Raw genomic sequence first — 22,323 nt, 5'->3', positions numbered from 1 at the left:
TCTCCACAAGCCGAGGAGCAACAGACTGCGAAAAACAGGGGTGGCAAAAGGTAGAGGAAGAGGTGGAGGCCGTGTAAGATCAGACACATCTCATGTCATCGAGCATTCGCGTTTGAACACATAAGCTCTGCTCCAAACCCTAGTGTGCTGCCTACCTAGACAGCATTTTAAGGCATCATAGGTGTGCTAACCAGGTGCTGTAATGTATCTGTCAACACTGAAAGTAAGAATTCTGCACAGTGCAGTGGCAGCCAATCAGAATACACATGATGTTTAATATTAAGCAATAGGGAGTGGAATTTGGAACCAGTGGGTGGAGCTTCACAACATGACACTGCTGAAATGGGAATCCAATGACCAATTAAAAAACTCTGATTTACATGGAGGAGGCTGGTACAGAGTTCTGCAGGGGTGATCCAAAAGCCAGTGAAAAAATTTTTTTTCAAGGGAAACATGATTCTAACTTCTGGGTTGGCCTACAAAAATATCACTACTTGGAGAAGAGAATCCTAGAATGCACTGAAACCAGCTCAAAAATTTTTTTCAAAATTACATATTAGAATATAATTCATTGTACCTAGAACAATTGATAAAATTGGTTCACACTATAATTAAAAATTTACTTTTTCCATTTAATAATCGAGCATGCTGTGTATTTTCGATCACCCAGACTACATAATTAATGCAAATTAACAATGCTAATTATTCTAATGCATCCTGGACAAAGGCAAAGCACTACCTACTCAATTATAATCAAACCGTTGTGGTACAAAAAGTGTTTTAAACTTGTGGGTACATCAAAAATAATAATTAAAAACAAAACCGTCTGATTGTAAACTTTGGAGAAGTTCATGCAAATGCATGCACACTTGATGCAAATTTGTCAGTCCAAATGATGCATTAACAGTGCAATTAAAAGTCAAGGATATTTGAATCTATCAACATGCAGAGATTTTTTTTTTTTTTTTTTCAGTTTTTGGTCACATGACTGGCACGGGAGACCTGGAGGGGAAAACATCCATAGAACCACAGCAATGGCATGTTAATTGAAGCTTTTCAAGCCACAAATATTTAGATCACTTCAAGAGGAAAGAGGAAAAACATAAGATATGTGAACAAAGTTTTTGGCAATATACAGCACCTGCCACACTTTTTCAATCACTAAAAACAGGTGGACATTCTAAAAAGCAATATTATGGATTATGGACTATGTATTTTAACCAAAAGCACTGTTTTTAAGTTAAAATGGTGGATGATGGATTTGTTTCTTACAAACTCCAGTTATTCACTTCACAAGATGTTAATTGATGTACTGGAGTGGTGTGGATTACTTGTGGTTTATTGTGATGTTTTTATCAGCTGTTTGGACTCTCATTCTGACGGCACCCATTCACTGCAGAGGATCCACTGGCGAGCAAGTGATGGAATGCTACATTTCTCCAAATCTGTTCTGATAAAGAAACAAATTCATCTATATCTTGAATGGCCTAAGGGTGAGAACATTTTCAGCTCGTTTTTGGATGAACTATTCCTTTAAAAATTTAAATATATGCATTATGCGTTAGTTGATTACTGCAAGCAACATTACCTAAAAGTCAATTTGGGAACATAAATATCCATTTCAAATCTGAATTTAAGTACCATAGATGCACATTTTATATCATACTTGATATAAAGTATATTTTTTGAGTCTATAACTTTGGTTCTTATAAACAGGCAGATGGGAGCGCATGAGTCTGTAATAGTCTCAGTGTCTTGCTTTCATGTGCTAATATGCAGACTGCCTGTCTGCACACTAAATGACTAAAGAGGGTGAGAAATGAGATATGGAGAGTTGTTGGAGTTCAAAGTGATGAGCAGACGCTTACATTATGATAGCATTAGTTGTAAGCTATAATCTACCTTACTCAGCGCTGCTGTCCCGGTGTATCTAGATCATCAGCCACAGTGCAAATGGATGTAATGTTTTGATCTTACGAGTACAAAGCGAGGCTACAGGTCAGAGTGTGGATCAAATCAACCAGTAATTATGGTAATATTCTGAGACAGTATCATGTAACTTTTCAAGCTTACACTGAAGTGAAAATACAGAAATCTTATTAATGTAATTCTGAGAGCAGCCATTATTTAGCTACAGTACACTATTACAGGAGTAACCTGAATGATTTTTAGAAATTTTACATATTGGAAATTAAATAAAACTATCAAAAGTGACATTTTGTTCATGTATCTCATATGTATACACTCCTAATTTTAGATTTTTTTTTTAACACTAAGTTTGGGGTCGGTAAGATTTAGAAAAAAAAAAAATTGAAGCAAGTCTCTTTTGCTTACCAAGGCTGCAATTATTTGATCACAAATACAGTATAAACAGTAATATATTGAGAAATATTACAATTTAAAATAACTGTTTTCTATCTGAATATATTGGCAAATATAATTGATTCCTGTGATCAAAGCTGAATTTTTCAGCATCATTACTCCAGTCTTCAGTGTCACATGATCCTTCAGAAATCATTCTAATATGCTGATTTGATGCTCAAGAAACATTTCTGATTATTATCAATGTTGAAAACAGTTGTGCTGATTCATATTTCTTTGGAAACCGATTTATTTTTTCCCGGATTTTTTGGATAAATAGAAAGTTCAAAAGAACAGCATTTATTTGAAATAGAAATCTTTTGAAACATTGTAAATGTCTTTACTGTTACTTTTAATGAATTTTAAGCACCTTTGCTGAATAAAAGTATAATTTTTAAATATTTTTTTTATGTATGAAAAAAAAATTCTGACCCCAAAGTTTTAAATGGTAGTGTAAATATTTTTGAAGCAGACCAACTACTGATCGCAACACAAAAATAAAAGCTATAAATAAAAGCTAAAATAAAATATCTATGCAGAATTGCATCTATATAACTTCTGATATAATATGCAAAACAGATTGTCTAATTTCCATATTTTTTTAAGTTTTAATGTGAAAAGTCACAATGAAAAAAAGTCTTTTTTTGCGTTACTTATTTTATGTTTATTCTTATAATTTTGCCTAAATTACCAGCAGTACTTGCCATTACTTCAAGAGCTCGCATATTTCCCCATAATTCCTGTCATTGTTATATAACTGTGTGTGTAAAATACCAGTGCAAGTAAATAGAAATAATATTTTCAGTATTATTTCAGAAAACATCACCCACATAAGATTATTTACATTAGCACTCAGTCTAATCTCTGATAACCCATTACACCAATCAATAGCAGCCTGAGAGCACTGAAATACATGCTGATGCACTTTGACCTTGAGAAAGCTATCGAGTCAGTGTTTCACCGAGTTAGCGAGTTAATTTAATAGAGGCATCCATGCTGGCTGTTACCGACGCCGATGACCTTATCCGTCCGAGCCTGCGTTTTCCAGGGATCCTTTAGTAAGTGGAATCAAAAAAGACAACACCCTCCACACACAAACAGGCCAATTCCCGGCCGCTCACCGGCCCAAACCCCTGAAGAAATCTCACCGCTCGCCATTCTCAGCCAAAGCTCATCTCGTCTCGCTGTCTGTAAGGACGCCACTGCGGCTAGTTTATATGTGATGCCTCAGAAAAAGTGAAAAGTTTAGCATATACATGCATAAATATACTGAATTAATAAAGACAGGCAGACAGACAGATAGACAGATAGATAGATAGATAGATAAATAGATAAACACATTTTTGAAAGTTTAAAAAAAGCTTTAAAAGGTATATTAATCCAGCTATATCAATCATTCACAATTATTTTTGAAGAATGATCATATTGTGAATGTTGTGATGAATTTCAATGATTTTAAAGCATACTGACAGCCATAAGGTACTACAAAAATCAACAAAAAAATAATTATCAAATAAAAACAGAAATATTTAATAGAATTAAAACATAAAAAAACAGACAAAGAAAGAAAATCATCTTAATTTAACTAATTTGGTTATGACGGTTTACTTGAATTAACTATTTGGTTATGGCTGTTTACCTGAAAGATTGCTTGGAAAAAAATTTGGGGGATGTTGACTTGGTTGAGAAATATTTGAAAGTGATGTGCCATTATTTTAAATTAAACTTTTATTAATATTTCATTATTAAATTAAACATTGTTTAGTCATTAAATTATTTCATTATTTTCTTTATTCAATTTTAATTATCAGCTTTTTGTGTGGTATTAAAGTTACTTTGAGAATTGTGAGAATCAATACACAGCCCTAATATTGATACTGTATCATCGTCAAAACACTGACAAACTATAATAGCTAGTTTAGCTATAAAGGCCCAGCGCTAGAAGACTCTACAGAATACGACTGGCCTTATAACACACAGACCAGCGAGTAACACAAACACACAGGAATCAAACGAGGTGGGATAGCTCATTTTCACAAGGTACATTTGACTTCTGTGTTTTTCTTAGAGAAACTGAGTCAAAGACAGCGAGAGAGAGACAGAACATTGTGTCCAGGCAGACGAAGGCATTCCCCGTCCAGCTCTCATCTCGCTGCTTCTATGGGAACGCTTCACTGCCTTTCAATAATAATAAAAAAACATGGAAAAAAAGAGAAAGAGAAACATTTTATCCAGCGTTCTCCAGGCAATTCTCCTCTCTCCACACTGACCTCAACAAAATGCAGCAAAAACACACCCACACAAAGGAACAAAATCAAGAAGCTCCAAACATGTATGCCAAATTTCTCAAACACAAAGACGCATTATTTTCATAATGGTTTTCATAGGCATTTTGTCCCTGTGGCTGAAGGAGAGACGCTGGATGAATGATGGAAGATCATTGGGGAGAAATGGCCGGGTAATAATTTAATAGCTGGTAAATTAAGTGTAAGAAAGCCACATACAGGGTTTTTTTTCCAAGAAAAATATAGAGACAGAAAAAGTATTGATGGAAAAAATATAGTGCATCTAGAATTAAAAAAAATAGTAATAATTTTGCCACATGTGAAGCCAGAAAAAAAATGTTATTGCTCAGATGTTACTCTTTCTTAGCTTAGGAGACTTTATGGAGACTCTTTTAACATCTTAAACTAAAAAAAAAGACAATATTTACTTTCATAATACACATTTCTGGTCTTATTTTGTGTAATTGTAACAAAAAAATCCTTTGTAATCTTTCATCTAGCTAAATTCCACTAAGACAGACAGACAGACAGACAGACAGAAAGAAAGAAAGAAAGAAAGAAAGAAAGAAAGAAAGAAAGAAAGAAAGAAAGAAAGAAAGAAAGAAAGAAAGAAAGAAAAAGAAAGACAGACAGACCGTTGGTGATTTGTGCACCAAGTCTATTTTGATTTCACGTTGACATTTTGCTCCATTTGATCTCTGATGAATCTAATTTTATGTCTAGGAGAAGCGTTGTAGATATTAAAAGTGATCTTATTTGACATTTCTTATTTCTTTGGAAAGGGTTGATGATTTTTTTTTTTTAATAGGCCTAGTTATTTTACTTGATTAATTGGTGCACATTAATCTAAAAAAGGTTCACCTTTAATCTTTCAACATCTTTTGGTAACTAAAAGTAATATTGGTAATAAACATTTCTGGTGCATGATGATGATTGATAAATAAACAAATAAATAAACAAACTCTTATTTACTCACACACACACATGTTCTAGCATAAAAGTAACATTCATGATTTGTGCACTTTGAAGACCTATAACTATTAAAGTAAATGGGGTCAATTTGGAGTTCATGTTCTTGCTCCATTTGCTCCATTAAATCTCATTTCTGTCTACTAGGAGAAGCATTCGAGACATTACACGAGATCTCATTTGTGATTTGTCTCTTTCTTACAGGAAGAACTGGTGGGAAAGAAAAACACAGAGAGAGGGAGAATGAAACAGGTGATTTGGCCAGAAGTGAATTGACGGTGTGGCGCAGAAAGACTAGAATGAAAAATAGGGAAGGAGGAAGAAAAAGACCATAGAAAAAGAGCAGATTGGGTGAGCGAGGCGGAGGGCAGAGGGGTTACAGATTTGTGCAGGTGGCACGGCGGTATAAAAGAAGAGCGCGCCGCACACAGAAGCTGTTTGTCGGAGAGCGGCGTGGCATAATCGATTGTGAACACCGCCACCCAGCGCAGCCAATCACAGAGCTTCACACAGACTTCTCTGGTTTAGAGCACTTGCACTTGGGGAGGGGGGTAAAATGAACAAAAGAGCAGTGACGGAAAAGAGGGAAAGAGGAAGAAAAAACAGACTCTGAAGACGGGATGGAGAGCGTAGCAGACAGCCAAAGACTGGCAGGGTGCAGATTTTGTAGCGAGCCGCTCTGATGAAGTGACCTTGAGACGACAAAGAGCGTTTTACGCCTAATCTGCTCTCAAGAAATCACAATCACACATGACAGGACGGTAATTCACGATGCGTTCAAGATGAACTCGTCTCATTTCGGACTGTTCAATGCCCAAACCTATCCGAAGGGCTTCCTACAAAAGCATCTGTCATCTAAATGCACACGACAGAAAAGGTTACCACAGGATGACATTTCTCTAATCTCCTTATCTCAGCTTGATGGAGATCCAAAGGCTTGCAACACAGCTTTTAAAATCAAATCTAACCTTAACAAACAAACATTTAACACTAGTTTGTAATAACTTACACAATCCATAGAAACAAACTCAATGTGTCAACATAAGACTGTAATGTAAAAACTGTGACCAGCTGGCATAAAACCGTAACTCAAACTTCTCCAGGTGTTTCCCATCCATTGTTCAAAAGTTTTTTCCTTGCCAGTCACCTTTCATTCACTCACCACGGACTTTAAGACATTAAGGCAAGCTTTGTAAGCCAAATACAAATAAAAATCACTTTATTTAATATTTTTAGCATTCTTATTAGCATTATTTTATCTTACGGATAATGATAGGCATGCTTCATTTCTCAATTTTATAAATACATTTTTATCAAATGAAAAAAAATTTTTTTTAAAAATAAATATCTACTTAAAAAATTATAAGTTAAAGTTATAATATATAATAATATAATATGATACATACATATATATATATATATATATATATATTTCACTGTTTAAATGTAAGCTGATGTACAGTAAAAGCAATATGGCATTGGTATTAGTGATTCGAATACCGGCACAAGTCTAATTGGTATTATGATGAAATTTACCGTTTAATACTGTGATTCTATGCTTTCATAATATGTTGATTTCGGATCCATTTAATGTATAAATAACAGATTTCTCTACTTTATGTAGGGTTCTTTCCAAGGGCAACAAGAATACTGACACAAAACATACTTTTAAATTACAGTTACTTAGTTGATCACATTGAATTTATTTAATACACGAGTTTCACAATTTGAGTTGAATTACTGAAATAAATGAACTTTTCCACAACATTCTAATTTATTGAGATGCACCTGTATATAAAATCCCCAGACACAGTACTAATAGGCCTGAAACATATTTTACACAAGTATGCTGCAGACAACACATTGAAAGTACGTGGTCCTGTAGTACATACTTAATGTGCATACTAAAATGTTGTATAAAATCAGGTGAATTATATATGAACAAGCCCTCCTATAAAATCCTTCATAATATAGAATGAATAAAAATCTAAAGTTTAGTGTAAGTACTGCTGAGATGAAAACTCATTTAAGATACTGTAGGATATTTGAAATGTACAGATGCAAATAGATGAAGTGTACCAAAATCCAGTTTAAACCGGCCCAAGGTGGTCTGCTGGTCTTGGATCAGTCTTTTACTCCACACTCAGGGTCACAGCGATGCTGAGATACAGCTGTAAGACACTTCATCTATCTGTAGTAAAAGTGGAAACAACCAATTAACCAGCCCTCTCCCTGTGACAGGCACCATCTTCATTAATTTCCCATTTTGTTTTTTTTTTTCCCGCTGAAAGAAAATGGCAGAGGTCGCTTAATAATGCTGGAAAAGCTTAATAATGCTGGAAAAAGAGCACAGAGAAAGCAGAGAGAGAGTCGGCGATGGCGAGAGTGAGAGAGATCCCATTCGTCACACTTGACAGACATCACCTGTTCAGAAAAAAACATCTCAATTATGAACCGGCATTAAAAGATGGGTTGCCAGATTAAGCCGGCCTCCCCCGCCGATAATGCGAGGCTCGGACGCTTACTGGACTGACTGGCACCGGGAAGATGGCGATAAAAACGGCAGAGAAGAAGGATATGTTGTGTGTACAGATGCTCAGCAGGAGCAGGTAGAGCAAAGTATGGCAAAAAAAAAAAAAAACATGCTGACCGCATCTGAGATCCCAACAAGAAGATAAAGCACGGGTATATAACTGAATTTGTCCTTTAAAGCGATAGCTCACCCTACACTCTAAAAAATTTATCAATGGCTTTGTAAATATCACAATAATAAGTAACTAGATTACCTTAATAATATGTCTGAATATCACTTAAAGGGATAGTTCATCCAAAAATGAGAATGCTGTCATCATTTACTCACCCTCATGCTGTGCCAATGACACACATCACCTGTAAAAAAAAAAACATCTCAATTATGAACCGGAATAAAAAGATGGGTTGCCAGATTAGCCCGCCCCCCCCCGCCGATAATGCGAGGCTCGGACGCTCCGTTACTGGACTGGCACCGGGAAGATGGCGATAAAAACGGCAGAGAAGAAGGATATGTTGTGTGTACAGATGCTCAGCAGGAGCAGGTAGAGCAAAGTATGGCAAAAAAAAAAAAAAACATGCTGACCGCATCTGAGATCCCAACAAGAAGATAAAGCACGGGTATATAACTGAATTTGTCCTTTAAAGCGATAGCTCACCCTACACTCTAAAAAATTTATCAATGGCTTTGTAAATATCACAATAATAAGTAACTAGATTACCTTAATAATATGTCTGAATATCACTTAAAGGGATAGTTCATCCAAAAATGAGAATGCTGTCATCATTTACTCACCCTCATGCTGTGCCAAACCTGTATGAGTTTTCTTCTGTTGAGCACGAAAGAAGATATTTTGAACAATGTGGGTAACCAAACAGTTAACGGTAGCCATTGACTTCCAAAGTATGAAAAAAATACTATGGAAGTCAATGGCTACAGTCAAATATTTAATTATCTTATTTTGTCGTTGACAGAGAAATGTTTTTACAACATGTGGAGAGTGAGTACTGTACATTTCATTTTTAGTTGAACTATCCCTTAAAGTGATTGTTTGAGTTGGACATACCAAAATAAAGTGTCCTTGCTGAATAAAAGCATTCATTAAAAAAAAAAAAAAAAAAACCTACTGACCCCAAAGTGTTGACAAGTGTTGATGCACATGTCCCACTAGTGTAAATCACATTACACAGCGCGTGCATCCCCGGCTAACCGAACCGTAAACATGTCCACCTTTTGATTATTGATTTTGTTGACTGCAGTAAACAGCGTCAGTTAGACTTACCATTGACCGAGCAAATGCACTTAGCAAAGCTGTTTTAGCGACTTTAGCCGCTTCTCCCAGTGCATGTTGAGCCTTACACGGCCAGATAAAGATGCACAGAGACAGATAGCAACATCTGAAGCTCTCTCCATGGGGTCACGTGTGTGTGTGCACTGTGCTCGCATAAAACCGTGTATCTGCGTTGTTGAACTGTGAAGGGGAGAGCGCCTCAGGGCCATACGCTGATGGGGACCTTTCAAATCCCACTGCATTGTCTCCGTCCTTCATTTTCCCATTGCATTGCCATGGAGGCAGATAACATGTTCGAGTAAAGGTTATAACTTACAACGCACACTGACATTTCTGCTGGAACCAACAACTACTAGATTCTTAATAATAGTGGCCCACTTTGTACGTGTATGTGTGGCCATGTCTGTGTGTGAGGAGAAAGAATATGAGAAGGAATGAAGAGGGTTAGGTGTCTGAATCACAGCGCTTACCAGGAGTTTTTTTACTTTCTTTGCAGTGCTTTGGAGCAGTGTGACACAAAAATGGGAATCAGATCTGTTCTGATACTAAAGGGAATGAAATAAAATGCAACTAGCTGTATAATCATGCATAGTTACGATCGCAAAAATAAATAGGTTTGTAAAAAGGGAGAAGTTTTTTTTTTACTGTTGTTGTCAAAGTTCATGTGATTTTTAAATTCTCCTTACTTGATCACATTTTATTTTTACACAACATTGAATCAAAGTGCCCCTATTATGGGTAATGAAAAGTTCATATTTTTGTTTTGGGAGTCCCTAACAACAGGTTGACATGCATGCAAGGTCAAAAAACACTTTCATTGTCTTATAATATGCATTTATTTTTACCTTACTTGCTCAACGACTCCCAAACTATTTGCTCAACGATTAATTTTTCCAAACCCCTTCTTTGCGTGACGCTAATCTGCGGTGATTGGTCGATTGGTCTCAGTTTAATTTCATCATGTCTGTAACGCCTGATAAAGCAGGTTTGTGAGCGCAGTGCTGCTTTGTGTTCACCGTTACCGGGGAAACCGCTGCTGCATGAAAGGTCATTTTCAAAAATCCATAATAGGGACACTTTAATGTATTTGCAATCATCTATTTATTCATATTTTTTATATTTTTCCTAAATTAGTGTCTATATAATTAGATTAGTACACAAGACTTCTCATGTCTTTGATTGTTGAGGTCAAAAATCATGTAATTTTTCAATTCTCTTAACTTGCTCAGAATGTTTTCCCCACAAAATGTAATACAAATGTATTTGCAAAAATGTATTAATAGGTTTGTTAAAATTAATATTTATATAATTAGATTAACAGCAGTTTTTCAATTATCTTTACTTGTATTACAGAATGTTTTTTTTTTTTTTTCACAAAATTGGATTCATATTTTTGCAAACATTTATCTATTAATATATTTGTTAAAATTATTATTATTTAATTAGATTAGTGGAGAATACTTATAACAAATATATTTCATTGATTATGTCAAAGGTCATGTGATTTTAAAATTCTCATTATTTGATCAGACTAATATTTTACACAAAATTGAATTAAAAACAATGCAATATTTACGAATTTTTGTTAAAATTTATATTTATGTAATTAGATTAGCAGAGAAGACTTCCCATATCTTCCATTCTTGATGTTCATCAGACTGTAATTTTTTTAACAAAAAACTGATTAAAATATATTTGCAAAATTAATTAATTAATATTTTTATGTTAAAGTTAATATTTATATAATTAGATTAGGGAAGAATACTTCAAATATCTTTTTTGCCGTTGTTGTCAAAGGTCATGTGATTTTTTTAATTTTTTTATTGTCATTACTTTATCAGATTGTAAAATTTTACACAAAACGGAATTAAAAATGTATTTACAAAGTGTTTTTTTTTTTAACATTAACATTTTTTAAAAATAAATGTATATAATCAGATTGGCAGAGAAGACTCCAAATATCTTTCATTGTTGAGGTCAAAGGTCATGTGGTTTTAAAAAAAAATCTCATTACTTGATCAGGCTGTAACATTTTACACAAAAATGCATTTGCAAAATTCATTTATTATTTCTTTAATATTGCAATTAACATTAAGATATTAGTGAAGAAGACTTCAAAATCTTTCATTGTTGATGTCAACAGTCATGTGACAAATCAAACTCTATGGTATTTTGGTTCAAATTCAATTACCATTTGGGAGAAGCTCATCAAATTCATAAGTTCACTATAAAACCAATCTGCTAATTTTCCTACTGTTTTTTTCCATTTACTTTCACATGATAAAGAAACAGTGTCACATCAACACTCAATATCCAATGTTCAGACGGAGGGCAGCACCTAATGAATGTGCTAAATTAAAAAGTATTGTAATGAGAATGTGTGACCTTAATGTTTTTATTTTATAATGATTGTCTCATAAAAAACAGTAAGGCAACTTGTGTATGGTGTTCGGGCGTGACTATATTAACAATACAGCACAGCCTCAAATGCCTAAAAATACATTAGAAAAGTTAATTATCTGCTCTTCAACATAAAAAAAGGCCTGTAAGTTAATTAAAAGAAAGCCTTGCTCAATAACCCACAATGCATTGGGGTGATTGATAAGAGTGAGCAGGCTAATTTGACTGAAACTGGGATAACAAAATGATGTGCAGAAAAAAGTGCGAAAGGAAAGAGCTCTAATCAGACCCAGTCGTGCTGGTTTTATGCGTGTGGTTTGTGTTCAGACAGCATTAGGTTTGAACAGATTCTATCAAACCACAGACCTCAACCACTGCGCCGCGAGATGATCACAGATGCTTATCTCTTATCTAGCAGGGTTTTTTCCTCACACACACTGGTGCATAAAGTGTGTGTGCAATGGCATTATCTTTGACTCATACAATATAATTATAATTATACTTCTTATTTCAAATTCACACACTATTTTTGCTTGGAATACTGTATCTCACTAAACAATGCATTCAGCTTGAACTTTTAAGGGTCATTCTGACTAGAACAACAGCAACCAAGATTTTTAAATTCTCATTAATTGACCAGACTGTAACATTTTACACAAAATTAAATTAAAAATATATTTGCTTATTTATTAATATCTTATAGGGCTGGGTTTTGACACAAATTTCACGATTCGATTCGATTCTCATTCACAAGCTTGCGATTCGATTCGATTACCGATTCGATTCAATGTCGATTATTTTGGATATATATCAGGTACAGTACATGCCACATTTTCTCAAGGGAAAAAAAAAACCTCAACTAATGCTGTAAAAATATACATGAGAGTCAGTTGGTACAACATTACTATAATATTGAAGGTTAAAATTAATGAAGTTTTTACAATAAGAAAAATTTTTCTGAGGTAAATGTGACTTTATGTGACATTGTTTACAAGCCGTTATATTGGCGTCTTTGCGCGGCTGAAACACAGATTGAGCGACTACATGAGACAGGATACTGATTGTAAAATTGCACTCTTTCTTTTAACTTACCTTCGGATGTTTAGTCATGTTTATTGTGTGCTGAAACTGGTATTAATGTGGAGGAGATGATCAGTTCACGTGCACTACGCGCTGCCGCGTCTGTTAAACTGAGGCGCTACAGCGATCTGTCACTTCACATTAAACAGCGCCAAAACGGCATTTATTGTTTAAATATTGCAATACAATGGACAGAATTTGAAATCTGAGACTTTGTTTCATATTAAAAGTACCAAAGCACAATGCTTATTGCGATTTTTTGGATGGGAAGTACCCTGCAATGTTCCGTCCATTAACTGAAAACAGGCTAGACTAATCGATTCTTGGGATTTAGGAATCGATATCATTCCATAAAAATTAGAATCGATTAATATAGAGATATCGATATTTTTTTACCCAGCCCTAATATCTTATGCTAAAAAAAAATATTTGATTATTTAAATAAATGTAATCCATATTTATTTTTATTATAAAAAATCATATAATTTATATAAAAATGTATATTAAACAAAAGGATATGTAATTTGTAACATACTTTACCATATAAGACATAAATATATATTATATTGTGTTATATTTATATTATTATATTATGAACTGTTTTATGTACTTACTATTTCTTTAATAATAATAATAATTTTGTAAAATAATAATAAAGCAATAATAATTTTATCAAATATAAATATTTAATTGTTTTATTTTGTTTTTTAAAAATTATTATACATTTACTTGCTATGACAGCAATGAATTACACCATTGAAATACATATGCATTTCATATTCATGATACGCAATACGCATTTTATATATTTTATGTACTGAAAATGTATTTACGTACTACATAGTACTAATTTCTTAAATACTGAGTGTGAAACAGCACTATGCAATGACAATCTTTCATGTGGCAAGTAGCAACTGTTTGAAAAAATAACAAAGAGTGAAAAATTTAAGGGGGTCTGAATACTTTCCGTACCCACTGTATATAAACAAACTAGTATGCCGTACATAATAAGTATTATGCTGTAATCAATACACTATTCCCACTCCAACCATAACTATTGTCAACAAGCAATAAAACTGACCCCAAAATGCATGCTAATATTACTCGAGCAGTACATAAATACGCATAGAAATCAAATATATGAATGACTAAGATGAAAACTGATATACCATTCCCAAAACCTGTAAAAACAGAGGCAGTGTGGGTCAAATACCAAGCTACACACACACCAAATAACCAATGCCTATGACGACAGAACCTCTCTGAAGGTTGATTAGAGAGTCTCTCTCCTCCTTGCAGATAAATTGTAATCCTTCACACAAAAAAGTGTGGTTGCCATTTTTGCAAGAGCAATCAGCACACACTTTCAAATAAGTGACCACGGTGTCACTCCAATTCTGTGGCGAGGCGGCCCGATGGGCAGCGAAGCGACACGGCACTGATAGCAAACACATTGCTCCTGCACTATCCAATTTATTAACCAGATTAGCGTAGAGAAAGAGAAATGTTTATTCAGAATGGGTAGCGAGTAAATGCTGAAAAAAAAAAAAAAAAAAAAAAAACTGGATTATGGGAATGCACAGCAGAAATCTTATTTAAATTAATTATAAAAACAGAAGAAAGTTTTCAAATGAAATACTAATAAATGTGGCTTGGGTTATTAAATGGGTTATTATGCCGGCATGTGTCTGCATATTAATGCATAAATGGCTGTAATGCACAAAATTGTATATTTGACTGCAATACCCGATTTTCATCTTTGATTGGTTGTCATATAAGCCAAAGTTTGATGATATCAAATCTGACTGCAATACCCGATTTTCATCTTTGATTGGTTGTCATATATGCCAAAGTTTGATGATATCAAATCTGACAAAGTCTTTGCATTCTTTTGGATCTTCAAAGTCTATCTGAGTGTGAGCTTATGATGGTTTCAGGTCAAATCTGGTAAGATTTTTTTTTTACTGTTCTGAGTTCTAAGGAACTATAGATTATTTAAATAATATCCAATAGCTTCAAATAATAAATAATAAACTAGGCCATTATTTTTTTGAGTGCAGTTTCTTACCCGTTTCATTTACGACTTATAAATATGCATTACATTAGGTTTTTTTATATTGTTTAAAACTGTGTAATCCTAATGGATAGAAACTGTATATGCAATTCATATGCATAAATCTTAAATTTAGATACTATAACTTAGTGTGATAAACTGGCTGAAATTCAAGTCATTATTCACTATTTGCTTACAAGATACACTGGAATTAACCACATCAAACCTGTTTATTGAATATCTTGACATAATGTGAGGTGAAGTACAAACACATCCTCCCAAGACCATTTTCTCTTTACACTCATCTCCAAAAGGTCTACAACTCCAAACCTCAAAATAAAGTGAAAAGATAGGCAGCCATGACTGAAGAGTAAAGCTAGTCTGGCTCAAATACAGAGTCCCCTCACACGCGATCCGTGTGCCCACTCTTTCTGAAGGACAGAGGCCGTGCGTGACGAAGCGCTTATTAAAAAGCAGTGAGTGAGTGAGATGATGCCGGCGCTCGCCAGACCACCAAACAGCAGGGGAATGGAAAGCATGACCGAGGACGGGACTCAGGTCACGACACCAAAAAAATAGACGAGAGGAACAGAAGCAGAAAAATGGAGCTGGGTGTCTGGCAACGGTTAGATGGGTATCTGAAACCTACAATAGCTTTAATTAACGGTGAAGGTTGTAATGCTGTTGAACTGGAAAAGTTGTTATTGTTTTTAATGCCAATTTAAACATTTTCACCTGAAACGCATGCACAGGATTACAGATGCTTTTAAGATTTTTTCTATGTTTTTGAAGTCTTGTATGCTCAACAAGGCTGTATTTATTAGATTAAAATACAGTAAAAAAAACAGTAATATTGTGAAATATTATTACAATTTAAAAGAACTGTTTTCTTTTTGGATATATTGTAAAATGTAAATTATTTCTGTGATGCAATTTGCAAAGCTGAATTTTCAGCATCCTTTCTCCAGTCTTCAGTGTCACATGATCCTTCAGAAATCAATATGCTGATTTGCTGCTCAAAAGTTCTGTTGGTGGTCTATTAATAATGGCTCTTATTATTCATGTTGAAAGCAGTTTTTATATATTTTTTTTTTTTTCCAGAGTATTTTGATGAATAGAAAGTTTACTGAACAACATACTTTAAATATAATCATTTGTAACATTATAAATGCCTTTAACTGACACTTTTGGTCAATTTCATGCATCCTTGTTGAATAAAAGTAATAATTTCTTTAAAAAAAAACATTTTAATGGTTCCCACAATAATGTGAAGCAGCACAACTGTTTCAACACTGACAACAATAAGAAATGTTTTTCAAATCAGCATTTTAGAATGATTTCTGAAGGATCATGTGTAGACTGGAGTAATGATGCTGAAAATTCAGCTTTGATCACAGGAATAACCTACATTTTTATATATATATTCAAATGGAAAAAGAGTTATTTTTAAATTGTAACAATATTTCAAATAAATGCAGCCTTGGTGAGCAAAAGAGACTTGTTTCAAAAACATTACAAAATCTGAATTACTTCAAATGTTGACTGATAAAAACTGGCCAGATGAAGAGATCTTAGTAGACAATGTTATTAACTTTGTAAAAGCAGCATTTTTCAGATGTTGGACACACTTGCTGCCTCTCAGACTATGGCGAGCTGTCTTAAGGGACTGCTGTTCCAGGTTGGAGACCGATAAAACACAAAAGTTGCAAAGGGACGTCTATTATCATCCTCTGCGGCTGCTTATCTGTCTAAATGTGTGACTTTGGGTCAATGCAATCAGTTCTGGGGGAATGGAAGTGAGCCTAAATTTAACGGCCTTTGTTTACCTTATCTCATGAGCGCGGGTAATTCTCTCAACACCCGCCACAGACCAGAATGACCGAAATGTAAAGTTGTTCTTCTCTTAATCAGTGATTTTTGTAGGTTTTGTCTAATGTGATTTTTTTTTTACTGGCAATCAACCATGAAAAGGACAATTGGATTCAGTAGTTTAACTCAATAAAAGTCTCACTTGAGTCTGACTTCATAAAAACAATAAGTATAGATGTTCTATGGATGGCTTGCAATGGATGATTATTCAACTACCGAAATACCGAATCAACTTTTACATTTAGTTACATCCTTGTTACATCCAGTTTACTTCGATTTGGACACCAAATTCTAAAAATTAAATTATTTTGTTCAAATTGCTGATTGGAGTCATCTTCTGCAACCAATTTCAACTGGAAAATACCCCCTTAATAGTGTGCTAGGTCGCGCTGACCCCTATAAAGGTCAAACCCATACAGCTTAAGATGATTTTCATTTTCTCCAAGATAATGCAATAACGATGAGGAGATTACATCTATGATTGCAAAGATTTCCTTTTCTTTTCACTCTCTATATCCAAGTCTGTTCACAACACTTACAAGAAAGTAAAATACCATGGCAGTACCATGGTATTTTGGACATGTACTATTGCAGTACCTTGGGGTAGCATGTTGTTCAGTACCATGAAGTATCATAGTTTTACCATCCCATACCATCACTGTATCATGGTCTCCCAACAATACATTTTGTAAGAGAAATACATCTACATAATTGACATGTCTAAAACATTGGAATGGAATCATGATTTCAGTGGAATTATCAACAGTATGAGCAATAGGAATATTCATAGTACAAGGCCGACGATTTCCATTGATGAAATCGAAGTATTACACAAAACAAAGCTATTTCTAAAGACCATCTTTGACAGTTAGGCCAAAAAACAACAAAGCAACATGCCAACGACCAAGCTAAACACATCCACATCTGATCAAAGCTATCGTGATTCATGCTAAGTTTCATTGAGTTACCTGAGTGTTTCTAGCCCAGACAATTAGTAAACAAGTCTTTCATGTTTGCCATCTCTACATATTATACAAAGGGGTTTGAACTGAATGTTACCAGTCATTTTAGCACACTTGAAAGTGTGCTTCTACTGTCATCTAGTGGCCCTACAGAGTGATTTCAGACAGTTTGTGTTGCTTTTCGCTTACAGTGACAGGCTGCACAGCAAATGTCCAACAAAACCGTCAGCTTACCTTCATACAAGGCTGCACTGTATTGATTTTCCTCAAATTTTGTATTATTCCTCACAGTTTTCTTCAGTTAATTTAGTTTTCATCTCTTAGCTGATGTATTTCTTTCTTATTGGAACAAAACAGTTTGGGGCAGCATATATATCGAAGGCCTCATCTAATTTTTTAATCCCTAAACTATGATTTGCTAGCCAGATCAGGTGGTATTAGTAGGCGGGGCTTGCTAAATCTAGGGAGCGTTTTATTGGACAAAATCTGCATATACCTGAATGCAAGAAAAGTATGCGTTGTTTGTTTTCCCAGGAAAGAAAGACGCCGTATTTTAAATGCTAAAATTATTTTAAGATGATTTAAACGCATATATCTGCTAAACGTTGATTTTGTCAAATTTAGAGGAGTATTCTAGCTTTTAAATGGGCTAAAATCCAACAGACATGGAATGAAAGCAACAAAACTTCATTTTATCAGCTTGATTAGCTTCATTTTGATCTTTGATTTACATTGCTAGAAAGTTCCCAAATCTCGTACTTATGCACTATTCTATGACGTTTTGTAGTATAAATAGTGTGAAGAGTGCATTCACACTGAAAATTCCAAAAAGAAAAAGTGCACTTTAAATACCCGGATGATGCACTTAAATAACCGAAAAAACGAAGTGTGGAATGTTGTACACTTCATGCACTCTGCTTTAATTACGTAGCGAAGGGGGAGGGGCTATCAGACTCCGATTATGAATGACAAAATAACCTTATATAATTCATACACTACATGGTTGAGTACATAGTGCATAAGTACATAGTGTATGAGTGCATAGTGTATAGTGCGTCATTTGGGACTTAACTTTAATTGTTGATGCTTTTCATGAATAAATTTGATTAATAATATTTGCATTCTCGGGGTTTTGCATATGTTTGATATAAACAAACAATCAAAATTAAACTGCATCTTGATTTTTTTTAAAAATCATATTTTATAAAGTTTAGCTAGCAAGCATGGAAACACATAGTCGTTTAGTACACACTTTATCTAAAATGACTTCAAGTACATTTGTTAAAGGCACAATCACCCTGTAAAGTCAAGTCCACAATGGTAATGCGTTGAACCGCCCTGAGCTTTAACCCCCACAGTCTTCTAGTCATTTCTGTCATGTAAACGGCTCTACAGGCACTGGTTTCTGACACTGTTCTCCTTCCCAGCCTGGGAAACACTGGCACCTAAAGCTGGCCGCGAATCCACTTGTTTCTCCTTCAACCGTCCTGAACCTCCTGTGGGCTACATAAGACGGACCCCTGCTAACGGACCCGGGCAGCTTAGTTCTGGGAACGATGGACCATTCGGCTGGGTCCAGATGCAGGTAGGCCGTGCCGCTCGGGTCTCTCCTGATACACCGGCCCTTGGACGAGCACACGGTCTGGCTGCAGAGAAACGCCGCCTCCGTCACGTTCACAATGTAGCGGCCAAACATGTCGTTCAGGTAGTCCCGAACCGCTACACAGGCCTTCTGCACAGAGGAGACAAGCCATGGTCATTTGTTGTGTTTATGTGTGCAAGTATATGTGGTTTATGTATACAATTTATATGTGGAAGTTAAAAATGATATACATTTATAAGACAAGAAAGCATGTATCTTAGGTATGGCAACTGGTCAGTTTTTCATTTTGTTTTTAATTCTTTCACCAGTTCATATTATTAGAATTTAAATAATTAAATATGTAACTTAATTATTTCATTTATCATTTGTGTAATTTATATAAATCTATTTTTTATATATGGTCAAGCATAATAATTATAAAACAAGCAAACAAAAGCATGTTACACCATAGGAAGCCAATTTCCCAAAATAATTTAACGTTTTGAAAAATATATTAGTGCATAAGAATGCTGAAAATTAACACTTGATGTGAATTTAATATAATTTTTGTAATGATTCATTCCAATGTCTAGATATCATACATTTCTGAAACAATTTAAATATTTATCAGATATAAATGAATTATTTGTTATATATTATCCATTGTTTCTGTTTTGTATAAATAATAAGTAATAAAGAAATTCTATTGATAATAATACATGTTCTTATAACACTGCAAACCATGTAGCTTTTCTGTTTAACTTAAGTTCGATTTTTTTAGTGTTATTTTAGTAATATTTACATATTATCATAGTATTTATCAATATTGTGAATTCGTTTTTATTTTTATATCAACAGTTTTCATTTTCATTTTAGTTTAAGTCCTAGTAGTTTTGTTACATGCTTTTGTCATTTTTATAATTTTTTTTTCTAATATTTCTATTTTGCTTTAGCTTCTTTCAGTTTTATTTGAGTTTTTATCATTTTAGCAGTCCAACATAAATATTTGAGTTAAAAATATATTTCTTTCAAGTTGTCTAAGTTGAAGTTATTCATCATATATTTACATTTTATTTTATTTCAGGTTTTATATTTAAAAAAAAAAGGACATGAATCTGTGACAATTGCATCCTTTATTGGTCAAACTAAATGAACTTGGAGGTCAGAGTTGACTGAACTAGAATTATTTTGTATGCAGTAAAAAGATATGTGCTTGTTTACACGCTTTTGTTCATGTTCACCTGAGAATGACCTGACGGAAAGATTCGAGTGTGACGCCAGTTTCCCTATAAGTCAACAGCTTGTCAATGCATAATGCACTCCAGCTTTCTAGCCAACCACTAATATACAATTATCAGAAGTGTATGAGTGCATTTGTGTAATAATCAACATCACTCCAACCTTCATTTGAGAGTAGTTTCTATCTCCCCACAGCACGACACCAGCAGCTCCTAGAGCGACACTCTCACCAATAGTGTGCACCAAGTCCTCCTGAAAACACATATGAGTGACACAAACCATTTTTGTTAAATTACATATTTTAAACCTTTAATTTAAATTCATAGTTCACAACAAAATCGATAACTATAACGATAGCTATAAAGCCAATCAGAATTCAGAGTTTAAAAAGCATAAGCATTTAAAGCAGCATGTGACCAAACTGCACATATGCTTATAATAAACAGAACAATATAATTTAGTTATTGTTATAGTTATCCTTCTTGGTGTGAACAGGCCTTTTTTATTGCCAGGTAGATCATAATCAATAAACATGACAATAATCACTTGAATATCAAAATATGTATAGACCTTAGATAGTCAGGTTAGACGACATATTGAATTAAAACATTTTCATTCAAAATTTTCAATTTGAAATTTTCATTCCAGTCAAAAATTACATATTTTCACATATTTCATATATTTTTACTACTATTATAGCTTTTATTAATATTTTGAATCCGTTTTTATTTTTTATATATATTTTAAATATTTTATATATTATATTTTAAATATTTTTAGTTAGTATTTAGTTAATTTTTTTTTTGTAATTTTATGGTGTTTTTGTCATTTTAAGTAGTTTCTGTATATAATTTATTTTTTTAATATATTAAATTATTTATTTATTATAAATATTATTTTTTATTTCAGTTTAAGTTATTTAATACATCAAGTTAAACTAAATTAAATTGAGAAATGTTGCCTTGGAAACAAACAAAAAAAAAAGTTTTTTTTATGATTTCAATTTTAATATCAGTTTCAGTTTTAGTTAACTATAATAACCCAGGCGCTACCCTGACTAAGGTCTATAACACTTTGTTAAACAGATATAAAACAAGTAATAAAGGGTAAAAAATTGAAATGGGCCTTTACTCTGCGCTGACCTGTGAGAGAAACTCCATGGAGTATGTGTAGGCGATCCTGGCGTAGGGGAAGACAGATGGAGGTCGATGGGTGGTCTGTTCCCTCATCCTCATGGCCTCCAGGATCCAATGGCGGCTGTACAGCAAGATATCCCGACCGCGGCCCCGGAGCCCGAGATCCAGATAGATATCAGGCTACAGAGCCGAGCTGACGTTCCACAGCCAGACCAGTTTATCATTCCTCTTCATCTCCAGAGCAGGACACTCACCTGTATACATCTCGTTCTTCTTGTACTGATAATTATAGCAGCAGGGGAAGCCATAAACCCCCATAGCCCTCCAGGACACTCTCTATGGCCCAGTTTTAAAGGGGTCATCGGATGCAAAATTCACTTTTGTTGTTGTTTGAACAAAAATGTGTGTTGGAACTTAAGTGTGCGTACACATCCACCCTATAATGATAAAAATCCACCCAGTGTTTTTTTTTAAAATCCCCTTTCTCAAATCAGGCTGTTCTGAGATTCCAGTCAGAATGACGTAGTTCTGCATATGCCCCTCCCACGATAGTTGATTGACAAGTC

General features: G+C 34.2%; 1 long non-coding RNA gene and 1 pseudogene across 1 annotated transcript in view; both read right to left on the bottom strand.

The window, feature by feature from the left end:
• Positions 1-18,123, bottom strand: part of LOC107724528 (uncharacterized) — a 43,692-nt gene extending 25,569 nt beyond the window's left edge. Inside the window, exon 1 of the long non-coding RNA XR_001638030.1 lies at positions 18,035-18,123. This is a non-coding gene — a long non-coding RNA (uncharacterized LOC107724528). The remainder of the gene's footprint in view (positions 1-18,034) is intronic.
• Positions 18,124-19,161: 1,038 nt separating this feature from the next.
• LOC107724525 (hyaluronidase-1-like) overlaps positions 19,162-22,323 on the bottom strand; it is a 7,338-nt pseudogene continuing 4,176 nt past the window's right edge.

This window comes from Sinocyclocheilus rhinocerous, unplaced genomic scaffold, assembly GCF_001515625.1.
Source record: "Sinocyclocheilus rhinocerous isolate Xijiao unplaced genomic scaffold, SAMN03320098_v1.1 scaffold1206, whole genome shotgun sequence".
NCBI classification, from domain to species: Eukaryota; Metazoa; Chordata; class Actinopteri; order Cypriniformes; family Cyprinidae; genus Sinocyclocheilus; species Sinocyclocheilus rhinocerous.
Note: the sequence above shows the minus strand (reverse complement) of the source record. Positions and strands in the feature narration are given on the sequence as shown.